Here is a 14,576-nt window from a genome sequence, read left to right on the forward strand (position 1 = left end):
AACTGAAAAGATAAGAAAGGTCCCCCAGCGGGTTGCAAATAGTTTCGAAATACAGTATGTACGTCTATTACTTGTATTAATATACTATGTAGGTCTATTACTTGAACTAATATACTATGTAGGTCTATTACTTGTACTAATATACTATGTAGGTCTATTACTTGCACTTATATACTATGTAGGTCTATTACATGTACTAATATACTATGTAGGTCTATTACTTGTACTAATATACTATGTAGGTCTATTACTTGTACTAATATACTATGTAGGTCTATTACTTGTACTAATATACTATGTAGGTCTATTACTTGCACTTATATACTATGTAGGTCTATTACTTGTTCTAATATACTAGGTAGGTCTATTACTTGTACTAATATACTACGTAGGTCTGTTACTTGTACTAATATATTACGTAGGTCTATTACTTGTACTAATATACTATGTATGTCTATTATTTGTACTAATATACTGTTGGTCTATAACTTGTACTAATATACGATGTAGGTCTATTACTTGTACTAATATACTTTGTAGGTATATTACTTGTACTAATATACTATGTAGGTCTATTACTTGTACTAATATACTATGTAGGTCTATTACTTGTACTAATATACTATGTAGGTCTATTACTTGCACTTATATACTATGTAGGTCTATTACTTGTTCTAATATACTAGGTAGGTCTATTACTTGTACTAATATACTACGTAGGTCTGTTACTTGTACTAATATATTACGTAGGTCTATTACTTGTACTAATATACTATGTATGTCTATTATTTGTACTAATATACTGTTGGTCTATAACTTGTACTAATATACGATGTAGGTCTATTACTTGTACTAATATACTTTGTAGGTATATTACTTGTACTAATATACTATGTAGATCTATTACTTGTACTAATATACAATGTAGGTCTATTACTTGTACTAATATACTATGTAGGTCTATTGTACTAATATACTGTTGGTCTATTACTTGCACTAATATACTATGTAGGTCTATTACTTGTACTAATATACTTTGTAGGTATATTACTTGTACTAATATACTATGTAGATATATTACTTGTACTAATATACTATGTAGGTCTATTACTTGTACTAATATACTATGTAGGTCTATTACTTGTACTTATATGCTATGTAGGTCTATTATTTGTATTAATATCGGATTTTATAGGTATCTTAACTCAACTTCATTCAACATATTATTTTAATTGTTTTCACTAATTTCTTTTAATTTGTGAATTTTATATTACTATGGTCCAACAACAGTGCGTGGTCAATTCATTTCTTCAAAAGTAGGTATTAAGGTTCGTGACGATACCGTGCTCTGCATTACCAAGTCTCTAGTATCCAAATTTTTGTAGCTTATTTTTTAAACTCAAATTTCCCTCCATCTTGTTTTTAAATTTTTAAATTTTAAATTTTATTTATCGAATCTTATTGATATCATCCTTATTTCGTATATTTCCCATTTACCTATTGGTATGCGCTAAACTTAGGTCAACCAAATTAAGTGACACCTACAAGTTAAAATAAGATTTGACTGATTAAAGAATTGCCGGCAATTTATGTTGATCCATTGTTATTATCCGGTTGTTTAACCTTTCTTTGCTGCTGTTAGCCTGCGATTACTACTACTACTACTACTACTACCACTACGATGATGATGATGATGATGTCGAAGCATGCACTGATTTATATTTACACTGTCAATGTTAGAAACTGAACATCAACATACATGTACACGATAAGGACCATGTATTTATCAGCAGTATGTGCCAATCAGTAGGTTATCACTTCCAAATACTTCTTAATAGGAATTGACATCAATTTGAAAAGGCCCCAGAGATTCGGAATTTCTAACATTTGATTGAATCATATATAAGAATCCTCACCATTTCCTTCAGTTCATTTATCTGTACATTTTTTTGGTAAAAATAATGAAGATAGATTGGAATCATACATCTCAATACCGCTGCTGCAAAAATCACGTCACCAATGTAAGCACGTGTGTGTGTGTGTCTGTCTGTCTATAATAGTTTCATTGTGCTGTTGGATATAAATTAGTGTTAAATATGATGTTGTTAACAAACCTAATTAAAATCAGATACCCAGTCCTACGTGTGAATCTGACAGTCACAGATAACAACAGTTTTGTGACCTTAGAACTTACAGTCCACTTACTATACTGCACACACCGCTCCCGTGGCTTATTGGTTAGAGCGTCCACCTCGGATGCGGGAGGTCGCGGGTTCGATCCCCGACCGAGTCATACCAAAAGACTTACAAAACTGGTACTAACAGCTGCCTCGCTAGGCGTTCAGCATTAAGAGGTTAGTGTTAGGACTGGTCGGCCTGGTGTCAGGATAATGTGACTGGGTGGGGCATCATGCTACATGTTTGCGGCATGATGCCCCAGTGCTATACATCACTATAAACTGCCACACTGCAGACATCGTAGCGATTTGACTGGAAAATTGTTTAAGCTACGTTAAAAATCAAAATCACACACGCACACGCACGCACACGCACGCACACACACACACACACACACACACACACACACACACAGTCCACTTATTTTTAGTGTCCTATCAGCTACAGCAATGCAAACTCGTGTTAGAGTTATCATTAGTAATTATATGTTCAAAATAACGTGAGTCACATTAAAAAAGATTTGAACGTTGTGATTTGATTGGTTAAACACATGGTCATCAGAACATGACCTCTTTATGGCGTCCATCAGAACTTCACGCAGGACTGCGGACATCTAATTTTAATCAGACTGGCCAGTAAGTGTCGAACTTATCTTTAATGTCACTTGGAGCAAGGAAACTCACATATGGGCACTTGCCCCCCTCGCCTCCTCCGATTTCACCTCTAAACATGTTTTGACCTGCATCCGTAAAACTTATTAGCTGACCTCTACATGTTTACCCCCTCCCCACCCTGGAACAAATTCTGCGGGCGCCCCCGACTTGGAGTAAACGTGGATAAGAATATGTATGGATGGGAATACGAAAGATCACTTGAAGATTCACAATATTTTAAAGAATTCAATCATTTTCATGCAAACCGTAGCGAAATTGCTCTTTAATTTAATCCCATGTGTTTATGAGTACACGTTACAGAGAGTTCCGAGGAGAATGTTTTAGGTAAAGTTACCTAGGGTAATAAAATATAATATATATATTGAGTGTCGCGGTTGTCACATTTCACTTGTGGCTTTTCGAGGGCACCACGGGAAATCGTATCAGTGGTTTCACTAATCTAATGTAAAAATTGTCGTGCTTGCTTTCTCTTCCCCGTCATCATTGTCGACCGGTTGATGCAGCATTTGATAAACTGTTCAACAGGTGTGCGTCATTTGGATTTTTAACGTAGCTTTAAAACATGTTCAGTCCTATTGATACGGTGTATGTTTACTGTAGCAGCGGGGAGTGATTTTTTAGGGGAGCCCCTGATCAAGGTCCCGTTTTGCAAAATGGAGGCTTAAAAATGCTGTTTTAGTCAAGTAGTGTTGACCCATTAAACTATGCAAAAGCCAATCCGAGGCTTGACGGTCGACACTTTTTTATCATCAGTAAAAGCTCCATTGTGAAATCAGACGCTTTTATGAAAAAGAAAAAAAAAAAAAAAAAATTAATAAGAGACTTACAGAGAGAGCGTACTGTAAACTGACCTAAAATAATAGCGAAAGGAAGTGCCTGCAACCAGGTTGAATGACATTACATATCTGTTAAATCTTTGGTAATTGTTGCATTTTTCTTTTTCCATTGACGTATCCGAATATGCAACACGAGATGAACTTGCTGATCTTTTGCGTCTCGCAGATGTCGACACAAATGAAGCTGCTGTTTGTCAGCAAGGACGGTTCAAGACGAGCAATATCCCACTGACAGAGATTATTCTGCGAGTTCCAGGCGCTACCGAAGATAACAGTGATTTTTATTAATACCGGTAAAATTAAAAAATCGGAGGAACCAATTAGCCGGTGTTATGTATATCTGATTATATATATATATATATATATATATATATATATATATATATATATATATATATATATATATATATATATATATATATATATATATATATATATATATATATATATATATATATATATATATATATATATATATATATATATATATATATATATCGTAACCTTGATTCAAAATTTAGTAACAGCGACGTCAACACGTTCTTTTTTTTTGTTTGTTTTTATTGTGGGTCTTATAAGAGTGAGATCGAGGCTGTATTGAATTCGTGACCCTAGACTTGTAAATAGTTTTTAGTGAAGTAAACAATTTTTATTCTCAAAGTAAAATGATTGGGTCGTATCAAGGACGTACAGGGGCTACGTGATTTTTTTTTAAATATGTAAACATGACCACGTGACCCTTATCGAGTTTTAAACCATCGTATTAGAGAGGTAAACACAGTTGGGCTTTTTTCTTTACACTGTAAGGTGTTGTGTCGTTTGGAGTTATTTCAAATTATTTGGATTCAAAAGGATACATTCTTTTTTTCGTAGAAAATACGTGTGCTCATATGAGATTCTTGAACAAAGACAGCTATTATAAAAATTTATTCAGATTTCCAAAAACAGGAGAGATATTCCTTGTTTCACAAGGAACTGTAGACTTCAACACTACAGGCTATAGATTACGTCATCGTCTTCCATCTTGGATTCTTCGTCGGGACTCAAACTTGAAAGCATTAGAACATTTTATTATTACGACTCTTAAAATTTTTATTTGTTGATTATTCTTGGATTATTTTAGGACTTGATTCTTGAAACCGTAAGTTCATATTTTTTCATTTTTACAGAATTTTTCCAGGGAAATAAATTATTATATTTTTCAAAGCTTGTTGTTTTCACTCTTTCATGTGTTATTGTTTATTCGAACCTAAACACGTAAGATAAGACCGTTGACGCAATGACTGTCGATCTCAACACGAGCGTAAATAGCATTGCTCATTTGAGAGAACAACAATCAAACGATGACGCTGCAACGAAGAAATACTTGGATAACAGCAACATCCCGATGATGACCCCGTTAATGACAATCAGTGATGGACTGACCACGTTCAGATCTGAATATAATAATCATATAACCACGTTTTGGGATTTTCTCAAAAGCATAGATAGACTCAGCGATGATTTCTTTGGAAAACCAAGAGTTGTTAACATTAAGCCCACTGACATCGCTGGAAAAAAAATCAAAACGATTCAATACACAATTCACACAACGCTCATCAACGTGGTATACACAGTGGCGGCTGGACCAGCAACATGGTCACTGCAAAACAACTCCCTCAAACATACCGCTGAGTATAGGCTCTCCGCATTTAGCGCCGCTAAATTTGAGAGATATACAATATATCCATGGCCTCATTTCTTGGACAATTGTTCCAGAACCGTCTCGGTCGTGTTAAATTAAAATAAAGAGAAAACATTCATATTGTATCCAGAGGACGAAACCCTAACCGCAACGACATATTGGTGGTGTCTGGAATTCGTCACGAAAACACCTGAATTTGTTTACTTAGTACAACATATAATGAATCCTACGCAATTCTTTCGGTATAATCAAGCATGGACGTGGAAGGTGTCGCTGGAAGAAATCATCGCGAGCATATGACAAAGCATTTTTTTTTATTGCAAATGAATCATCGTCATCAACAACGTTGTATACGCGGTTTCCTCGCTGGTCTCTGGAACAACGACGTTATCAACGACGCACGTGATACCGCCCGTGGTTGGAATCGGTGTCTCTGTTATTGTCGGAGTTGTTGATATACTCAATATTATCGCGAAAAAAATATCACATGTACCAGTAAAATATTCCATGAGTACACTTAAATAACTTACTCTGCGACATATGCGCGCATAAATATATCATCGATACTATCAACGGGGTTAAACGATGGTGCAATATCGGACAATGAATTTGATGCAGTTAGGGACATTTTTTATCGATATCACAAGAATGCCAACACAGCGTTGCCAACGCTGACATTTTGAATTCGCCGTATAGATAATAATAACCGCAGAAATAACTACACGACAAGAACAGATTATCGCTAACACAACGTCGCAGACGACCACAATGATATCAGCGACATCAACACGGCTGGAATTCGATATTGGTTTTCCAACTCCGATAAAAGCCCCCAATGGTCGGTCACTTGAAATCTCACTGGCACAATTACGACTTTATTATGGTTGGCCAAATATTCAGAGAAAAATCATTTGGTGGATTAGACGCTAATAATTCGCTGATATTTTCGCAAATCCACTGCGATGAAACATCCCCAGTCTGGGAAGTCGTCAGCGTACCACATGATCATATAAAATCAAACAAATCATTGATGAACTTCAGCGCAGAATTAAAGAATCAAAGATCGCTATCAAAGTACTCGAGCCAACGATAAGTGTCTCCACTGAAATATCAACGCCTAATTACGCCATCGACATATATAAGTCGTCGATCAGAACCGTGTTGGGATGACCGCTGAAAGAGCCAATTTATGTTGAACCACCGATTATTTATCAGATGAATAAATATTCATGAAAAGTCCTAAGTTTGGTAATTTTAGAACAAATTTGCAGTGGTATGTTAAAATAGATCCTACCTACCAGAAAACAGAAAAAGCCAGATGGTAAAGAATACGTAGAATGGTTCTAAGAGATATATTTATGGGGGTTTAAGGCTTCCTGGAGTGATACATAGATTAAAAAATCCTAGTTCGGTATTAGTCGATTTATTAACAGAGGAATATAGATCTGTACAAAGAAATCTAAGGGATCTGATGGATAAATATATACTTGAGGACCCACATGATGATCTTAAACATAAAATAGAATTGGGTGAAATCTGACGCAATACTCGTTCAAACATCCACAACAGACATAGTAATTCACAAGGGCGATATGATGGGTGTAAACTACCCGTGCTGGATTACGCTAAACTGGACGAAGTTCTCAGTGACATATTTGAAGAATATTTTCCGAAGATATATGCGAAATGGGGAAAAATAAAAAATCCCGAATGTATTCTTCGACATAAGAACGATCCAATAGGTGGTGGTCGTCATGTGTCACCGGGTTCTGTTAATATCACGTCGACGATTTCTGTAAATCTAGTGTGTGACGCAGTCGACGGTTGCTATACCGCGTCTGGGCAATCATTACAAGGGCAGTCCCAGCAGGGATATGTTCTTTGCAGCTTTTCTCCAGCTCTCCCGTCGGGTCATTTGTTTGTGTCCGTACCCATTAATCCTGTTTACTTACAATTTGATAATCCATCGCTGTCACGAAAACGTTTTCATCTAACCGACCAAGACGGTGATTTATTAGGCACACGCGATGAAGAATTGACTGTTAGTTTGTATGTGCGTAACAGACCATGATGAAAAAAATAAAAACACATATCGATAACGAAAAAAGTATCCTTTGTCGTTAATTTTTGTGTCGATAATATTTTTTGTCGTTAATGTTTGTTGTTGTTTGGGGTATTTCTCTTGGAGAATACATCTCATTCTGCGGTGACCTTAATAGATTCCAATACAAGGTTTTTTTTTTATAGCTTTCTCGCACGAGCGCTTACATCCGCTTGAGTTTCAAATTATCGAGACAACTCTGATCGTATTTTCTCAATGACACTTGCCAATGGAACAAATTTAGCTATACCATATTGTTTGTGTAAATCCACCAACGATAATTCCATTTCACGCTGAAGTAATTTGAGAAATCTGTACTCAACCGCGAGTGTATATCTGCCCTCTTCACGTCGCTGCTGTATTATCTGAAAATCATCATTAATTTTTTCAGCACTGAGTTGAACTGCTAGATCATCTTGTTGAAATTGTTCTATAGTAGAGATAATCTTGTTAATATTTTACTGGCTCGTTATACCACAAATTTATTTTTTTAATAATTTTTTTTATCGAGACCAATCGGATAACGTCCTGCTGAATCGTGTAAACGTATCGTGATGAATCCATGTCTGATGAATATTGCAATTATCTCTAATTACTTTGAGAATCGAAGCATATCACTGAGTGACGTAAACGGCATTTGTATTTTTATGTCTGCCCCATGAAAATAATTTGGCTGGATTTGCTTGTTTGTCAAAACATGACATCATCGTAAACCACTGAATTGTTGATATCCCCGTGAAGATCATCGACGAGCGGCGCTTCATCGATGTCTGTGATAAATTCAATAACATCGCCTTCAGCCGCTGAAGATTTATTAAATTCCTTAAGAATACTGTATCATCGTTGGTTATCCTCATATGGCGCTACTAAACAAAGTTTGTCTCATTTCAGCCACCTCGTCATCAGGTTGAGCAACAATTGGGTTTTACCCGACCCAGATGGACCAATTATAATAGCTCGGATGGAATCTGGGAACACTGGATGATGCTTGACCGGTACTAGCTCACGTTTTGCTGAAAAGTCAATTACGTTCATATTGTACAAATATAATATTATTTATAATTATGAGTTTATATTGTGTTCGATGAAAGACAGTAACAAGCACAAAATTCCTGAGATTAACCACGTTGAGAAATAATACACCGGCACTTACAGGTAAATGTCTAAAATGCGGCACACAAAGATATGAGTTTTTAAGTATTCCTGTTGCAACAGCGGACGCCGATATTGCTAAGGCACTCGGAAAAACGCCTGGAACACCATGGGCTAAGTATCCTGTGGAAAGACATCTTCGAGGATATAATTATTTTGATCCTGGAACTCCCTGGGATACTAGACTTGACGAAATAAAAATCAACCAAAACCAGGCGAATTTCCGGTAAATGCTATTGATCAAACGTGCCATGTTCATGATGTCGCGTATAAAAATCCAGATCTACAACAACGACATATCGCGGATGGCATGTTGATTCACACGCTGAATTCGATAAAGAATAAAAACATACGAGAATCACTCGCAAATTGGTTCATCAGATCGGCAAAGAAAGGTAAAATAGTGTTAGGAGTGTAGCTCCCCGAGCTGCCAAATAAACGCCATCAATTACAAATGGAGTCGATTTAATATAGTCCAAGAGGATATTGGAGAGGTACACCAGCAATTAAAAACTGGCAAATTCAGCAGGTGTCACACGTGATGTAGTTTCAGACTGGTTGTCACGACAGGCCATATGGCTAATGTATCTTCCATTTACCTATGCGATTAACATGGACGGTTTAATGTCAGCACACCCAACGAAGGCCATCAGGCAGATATCGTTTTACCACATGACGTACATAAAAGGTGCACGTACAAAATACGCGTTGACTATCGTAGACGTTGCAAGTAGATACAAAGAGGCTGAACCGTTATCGTCTAAAACAGCAACTGAAATCTGAGCAGCGTTTGAACAAAATTTTTACGAGGACCCGGGCCACATGGTGGATTGCGATGGCTACCATTGCTGCAGGTTAATCCTGGCAAATAATTTCTCGGTGCAGTAACGACGCTGATGCAACAAAATAACGTTAAAATCAGACGTGGACACACAGAGACACATTGCAATGAGGCAATCGTTGGACGACTTAGTTAAAACCTTGCACAGCGACTCTTTGGACATCAGTATGCCCATGAATTACTCAGCGGAACGCTGAACGTTCAGGACAGATCTCGTGATTGGGTTGCAAGATTACCTAATGTGGTGGCCGCGTTAAACAACGAGGAAACGAGTGGAATTAACATGAAACCCGTCGATGCAATCGCAAAAAGACCTAGACCACGACGAAAATCACTTGTGGATCAACCACGACCAGTGTTGGGTAGTAAAGTAACAATGAGGTATTTATATGAACCTGGTGAACTTGGGCGGGGGGGGGGGGCGAAGCAAAAGCAACTAATCCCTTGTGGAGTCTAACAACACATCAAATTTTCCAGCGTGGTAAGATCTGCTGTGCAGCCACTTTTCTACAGACTAGATTCAACAGCTCCTAAACGTTGATCCAGTTACCACAAGACTGGAAACGCGCCCACAAAAACGCTAATAAGAGTCACACTCGTTGAGGAACGAAGCTCCTCTACGTCTGTTACATTCAAGACATTTCAGAGAGACATTTTCGCGTGTGTGGCCGAGACAGCTATCAATTCTGTCCACGGCAAATTTTCGTCCGTCATTAGAAAAATATTGCCACAACATTGTTGTGTTACAGCAGGCGCAATGATTATTTTGTCATTGTTTCAGCGTCATGACAAATTCCACATCCAGATCAAACTGGTGCTGTTTTTTTGTCATCTCGTTCATAACCAGCTAATTTTGTCTTCACCGCGTTGATAATTCCGGGTGACGCTGTTTTTGTGATCGTTGTTGCGCAGTTACTGCTGCTGTTGGTAATATTCCAACACGTAGACAACCCTGCGTAACTGAGATACTCTACTTAGATACTCTAGATACAGCCAGATAAACTAAATTTACCATTCTATACAATCATCGACAATCCAGATATTGGTATCTGATATGGTTAATCCCTGAGACGAATGGATTATTACTGCATATCCCAGAGTCCAACACCATGGTTTTGACGACAATGCTTGTTGTACAGCCTCTATTGGAACCTCGACGATATCATTAAGAACGAGAATTTTGTTTCATGCGGACACCATTGGTGTCACCAGGAATGTCAAGGAGTATATCTTTCCGGCGTGTATCTGCAGGGCAATAATATAACGGGACTTAATGAGCTGGACATTTTTGTTTGTGAAGATGAAATAATTTACGATGCACGTGATCTCGTATAATTTTCATTGATACAACTATTAGATAGTTAGGGCGCCATGAGTTCTAGAAATCATATGTCGGTGTCTCTGGAATTACTACACATATTTTTCACATTGAATTTTATCTGGTTGTAGTCTGATTAATGATTGTAACAGTAGTAATGTTTTATCATGTGATCGGTGGTCGCACAATATTTTTTCGTAGTAGTCTACGTAATTTTTCCAGTCAGTCATGTGGGGATTCTCCAGTAAATGGCAGAGGTTGCCCTGGATCGCCACACATATTAATTGTGTTTTTCGTCGTTATGTAATCAAAAAATGTCTCTAATGTTTCTTTTGACACCGTGCATATTTCGTCCCAAATAATTATTCTCGGAATATATTTCTCACCCATTCATTCTGGTGTCCATGCATCACCACGCCATCTAAAGAAACCATAATACGTGCATGCGCTGACACCAGGACATTGCATCTCTCTGGCAAGCCGTAGAGTTCGAATTAGCACAATCATATCTAAATTTCTAAATAATTATATCGCACGCGTTGTTTTAGCAGAACCAACAGGGCATTAAGATAGATTGTTCTATGTCTCGTGATTGGATCACACACTTGTCGTTGCGATAATAAACATCAGGTGCTTTAACAGCAGCTGATTCAGATGATTTACGTAAAAGGGATAAGAAGATTCATTTTACAACGACTAATATAGAAAGAATCCGTGGCGACTCTAACAGCGTCATTGGGAAATCTATTGATCACCGATGAGAGGTTTATTGACTATTATGCCAGCATAGATAATCTCAAATGAGTAAACTACGGAGAATTGCCGTCGCAGTGGCTAATGATCTGGCCAGTATGTTCCATATCGTGTTGTTGCATTTCTGCGTGACACCAACACACCTTTTGACACTGTGTCCACGATGACATAATCTAATTCTGCTGGTTCCATAATTAATCTTGTAAAACGACGTGATGAACACTGAGTGAATCTGACAATAATTCTTCTGCAGATATCTTCTTCATCTAGTGGTAACCAACTTTGTTTTTGTTGTTTGTATGAAATTATCGCAGAGGTTACAATCAACGACGTTAAAAGCTTAGCGTCTAAACTATATCGTAATAACACTATTGGAGTCCAACCAAGCTGATTTTCTTGCGCAGCATTCGTTGAGATTGACCCTGGTATCTGGTTTATTAAAATGACGACAGAACCAAATTTGGATAGCAGAATGAATACTCGCTGAAAACTTGAATGATTCAATCTCCGCAAATCCAATAAGATCTATATTTGGTAGTGGCCCATTTATTGCAGCTCTAGTCATTTCGTGTGTTGGATGACCGAATCCTCCAAAATAACGATGACACTCGCCAAGTCTAAGAAAAGCAGAAGGATCTGCAGCGACATTGTCGGCAGAAATCATATCGGAGAAATTATATTTTGTGTTCCCGCGATGCAACGAAAAAGACGAAAAAATGTTAAATGGGTACTTGTAAACTTATAAAACTAAAACTAACCCAGGTGCACTTACCTGGGCCCCTCCGACCCAAATAAGGGTGTAAATTCTTTAGCACCCGGGGTTCACTCAGGGGTGGGTGTGCTTCATTACAAATTAACAAACCAAAACCCTCTGAATCTCTAAAATTTCGCACTTAGCGATCCAACAATTCCAATGGAAAAAGAAAAATCGAAAAAGAAAAATACAACAATTACCCAAAATTCAACAGATATACAACGTCAGCCAACCTGGTCGAAGGCACTTCCTTTTGCTATTTTTTAGGTGGCTCTCTGAGTCATATAAATTTGTTTGTCTCTTGTTCATAAAAGTGTATGATTCCGCAATGGAGGTTTTATTGATGGTAACAAAATTTTGTCGGCCGTTACATTTTTTTTTTAGCCAAAACTACAGGTAGCATACTCTCATTTAACTCTCGCATTGGCCTTTGGATAGTTTAATGAGTCAACATTACTTGACTAAAACAGCATTTTAGCCCCCATTTTGCAAAACGGGGCCTTGATGAGGGGCTCACCCCCAAAATCGGTCGCCACTTATTTTTCGCCCCCCCCCCTTGCTGCTACAGTAATGTCTAGCACTGGGGCATCATGCCGCAGACATGTATTATCAAGTCCCACCCACTCACATTATCCTGACACCAGGCTGTGCAGTCATAGCATGAACCTCTTAATGCTGATCGCCAAGCGAGGCAGCTGCAAGTACCATTGTTATGTCTTTCATATGACTCGGCCGGGGTTTGAACCTGTCACTTCCCGCATCCGAGACAGACGCTCTAACCACTTAGGCTACAGGAACGGTCCTGTTCAGCAGGTAAAGGCGGGAGTGCACACTTCCCGTAGTAATGGATTATACGTGTCAGATTTTGTTGTTGATGATGTTGTTGTTATAGGGTTTAACGCTACTTTGTCAGCACAAGACAGGCTATACATGGCGGAGAGTATAAATGGTGGAGGAAGAGACTGGGAAAACCCCAGAAAGAACCACCGACCGACGAGAAGCTACTGGCAAGCTTTCTTATATATCCACATTGGCCGAACCCGAGACTCGAACCCACGCAGACAGAAGTGAGATGGCACTGATCCGTAACGGTGAGCGCTTTCGGCCACTCCCCCCACTCCCCCTCAAATATTGTAAGGTAGACAGTATTTTAGACCATACACGTTAATCTTAATGGGTAAACAACTTTATGACATTGTATCAAATTCTGTTGTTTGCAATTATTGACTAAATAAAATTTTCTTTTGAACAATGAGGCTTATTAGAAATTGTCCGAAAAACAGGTTTTGAATTAGATTTTTATTATTTGAAAAACGTGCTAAAAAATCACCCTATCCCGAGTCATTAACGCTCGCATCGATCAACAAAAAAAAGCGATAACAAATAGATTGTCTTTGTCTCAGGCCTGTTCAAAAGTCCTTTTATTTGGTAACGCATATCGTGTAGCTTTATTTATGTTTTTTCCGTTCATTTGACACATATGCTAATATTCAATGACACGATAATCCTCACTCATTTGTGTATCGACATCAAGGAGAGAGAGAGAGAGAGAGAGGGAGAGAGAGAGGGAGAGAGAGAGAGAGAGAGGGAGAGAGAGAGAGAGAGGTTCTAGTGGTTAGAGCTTTCGTACATACCTTGAGATGCGCATGTATCTGTCGATGACAGTTTCTGATCCTTATATTGTTACCAGAATAGGATGATGTATTTATCGAATTTTTTGTCAGTTTAATTCATGGAAAAGACTGTGTTTGTGAATTCAGCTTGGGACAGTTCCTAATAAGACATGATATATTGCAATCGTGTCATGTGACGCAGGTTAATTGTCATATGTTATTTCGTACTGATGTCACTCCTACGAGGGACAATAACTTTTGTGACTTTTCATGCCTTAGGCAAGGTTATAGGGTGCAGCTGGACAATTATTCCATTCGGGCATTTAGAAGCGATCTCTCACTCGGCTGAGGCGAAGATTCGGTCTTATTCTTCATGGAGTTATCAACTTGAGGATCTTATTCTGTAGCACTGACCGTATTACAAACCTCAAAAATGTTGGAAAAGTATCATTAAGTTCTTTTCTTTAAGAAATATTGACAAGCTAATGGAGATTAATTAAGAATAGGGACCGTTCTGGTGGCCTAGTGGTTAAAGCGTCTGCCTCGGATGCGGGAGGTCGCGGGTTCGAACCCGGCCGAGTCATACAAAAGACTGAAGAAAAAAAAATTGTACTAGCAGCTTCCTCGCTTGGCGCTCAGCATTAAGAGGTTAGTGTTAGGACTGGTCAGCCT

At 38.0% G+C, this 14,576-nt stretch overlaps 1 protein-coding gene across 2 annotated transcripts in view; it reads right to left on the reverse strand.

The window, feature by feature from the left end:
• The window catches only part of LOC149794418 (bestrophin-4-like), a 47,568-nt gene extending 33,522 nt beyond the window's left edge, over positions 1-14,046 (reverse strand). For both annotated transcript variants that reach the window (XM_089968620.1, XM_089968618.1), the window contains exon 1: positions 13,926-14,046. The gene's annotated coding sequence lies outside the window, so the exon portion shown is untranslated. The remainder of the gene's footprint in view (positions 1-13,925) is intronic.
• Between the last annotated feature and the right edge of the window lie 530 nt (positions 14,047-14,576).

Source organism: Sinohyriopsis cumingii, chromosome 8, assembly GCF_028554795.1.
Source record: "Sinohyriopsis cumingii isolate HCF-2022 chromosome 8, ASM2855479v2, whole genome shotgun sequence".
NCBI classification, from domain to species: domain Eukaryota; kingdom Metazoa; phylum Mollusca; class Bivalvia; order Unionida; family Unionidae; genus Sinohyriopsis; species Sinohyriopsis cumingii.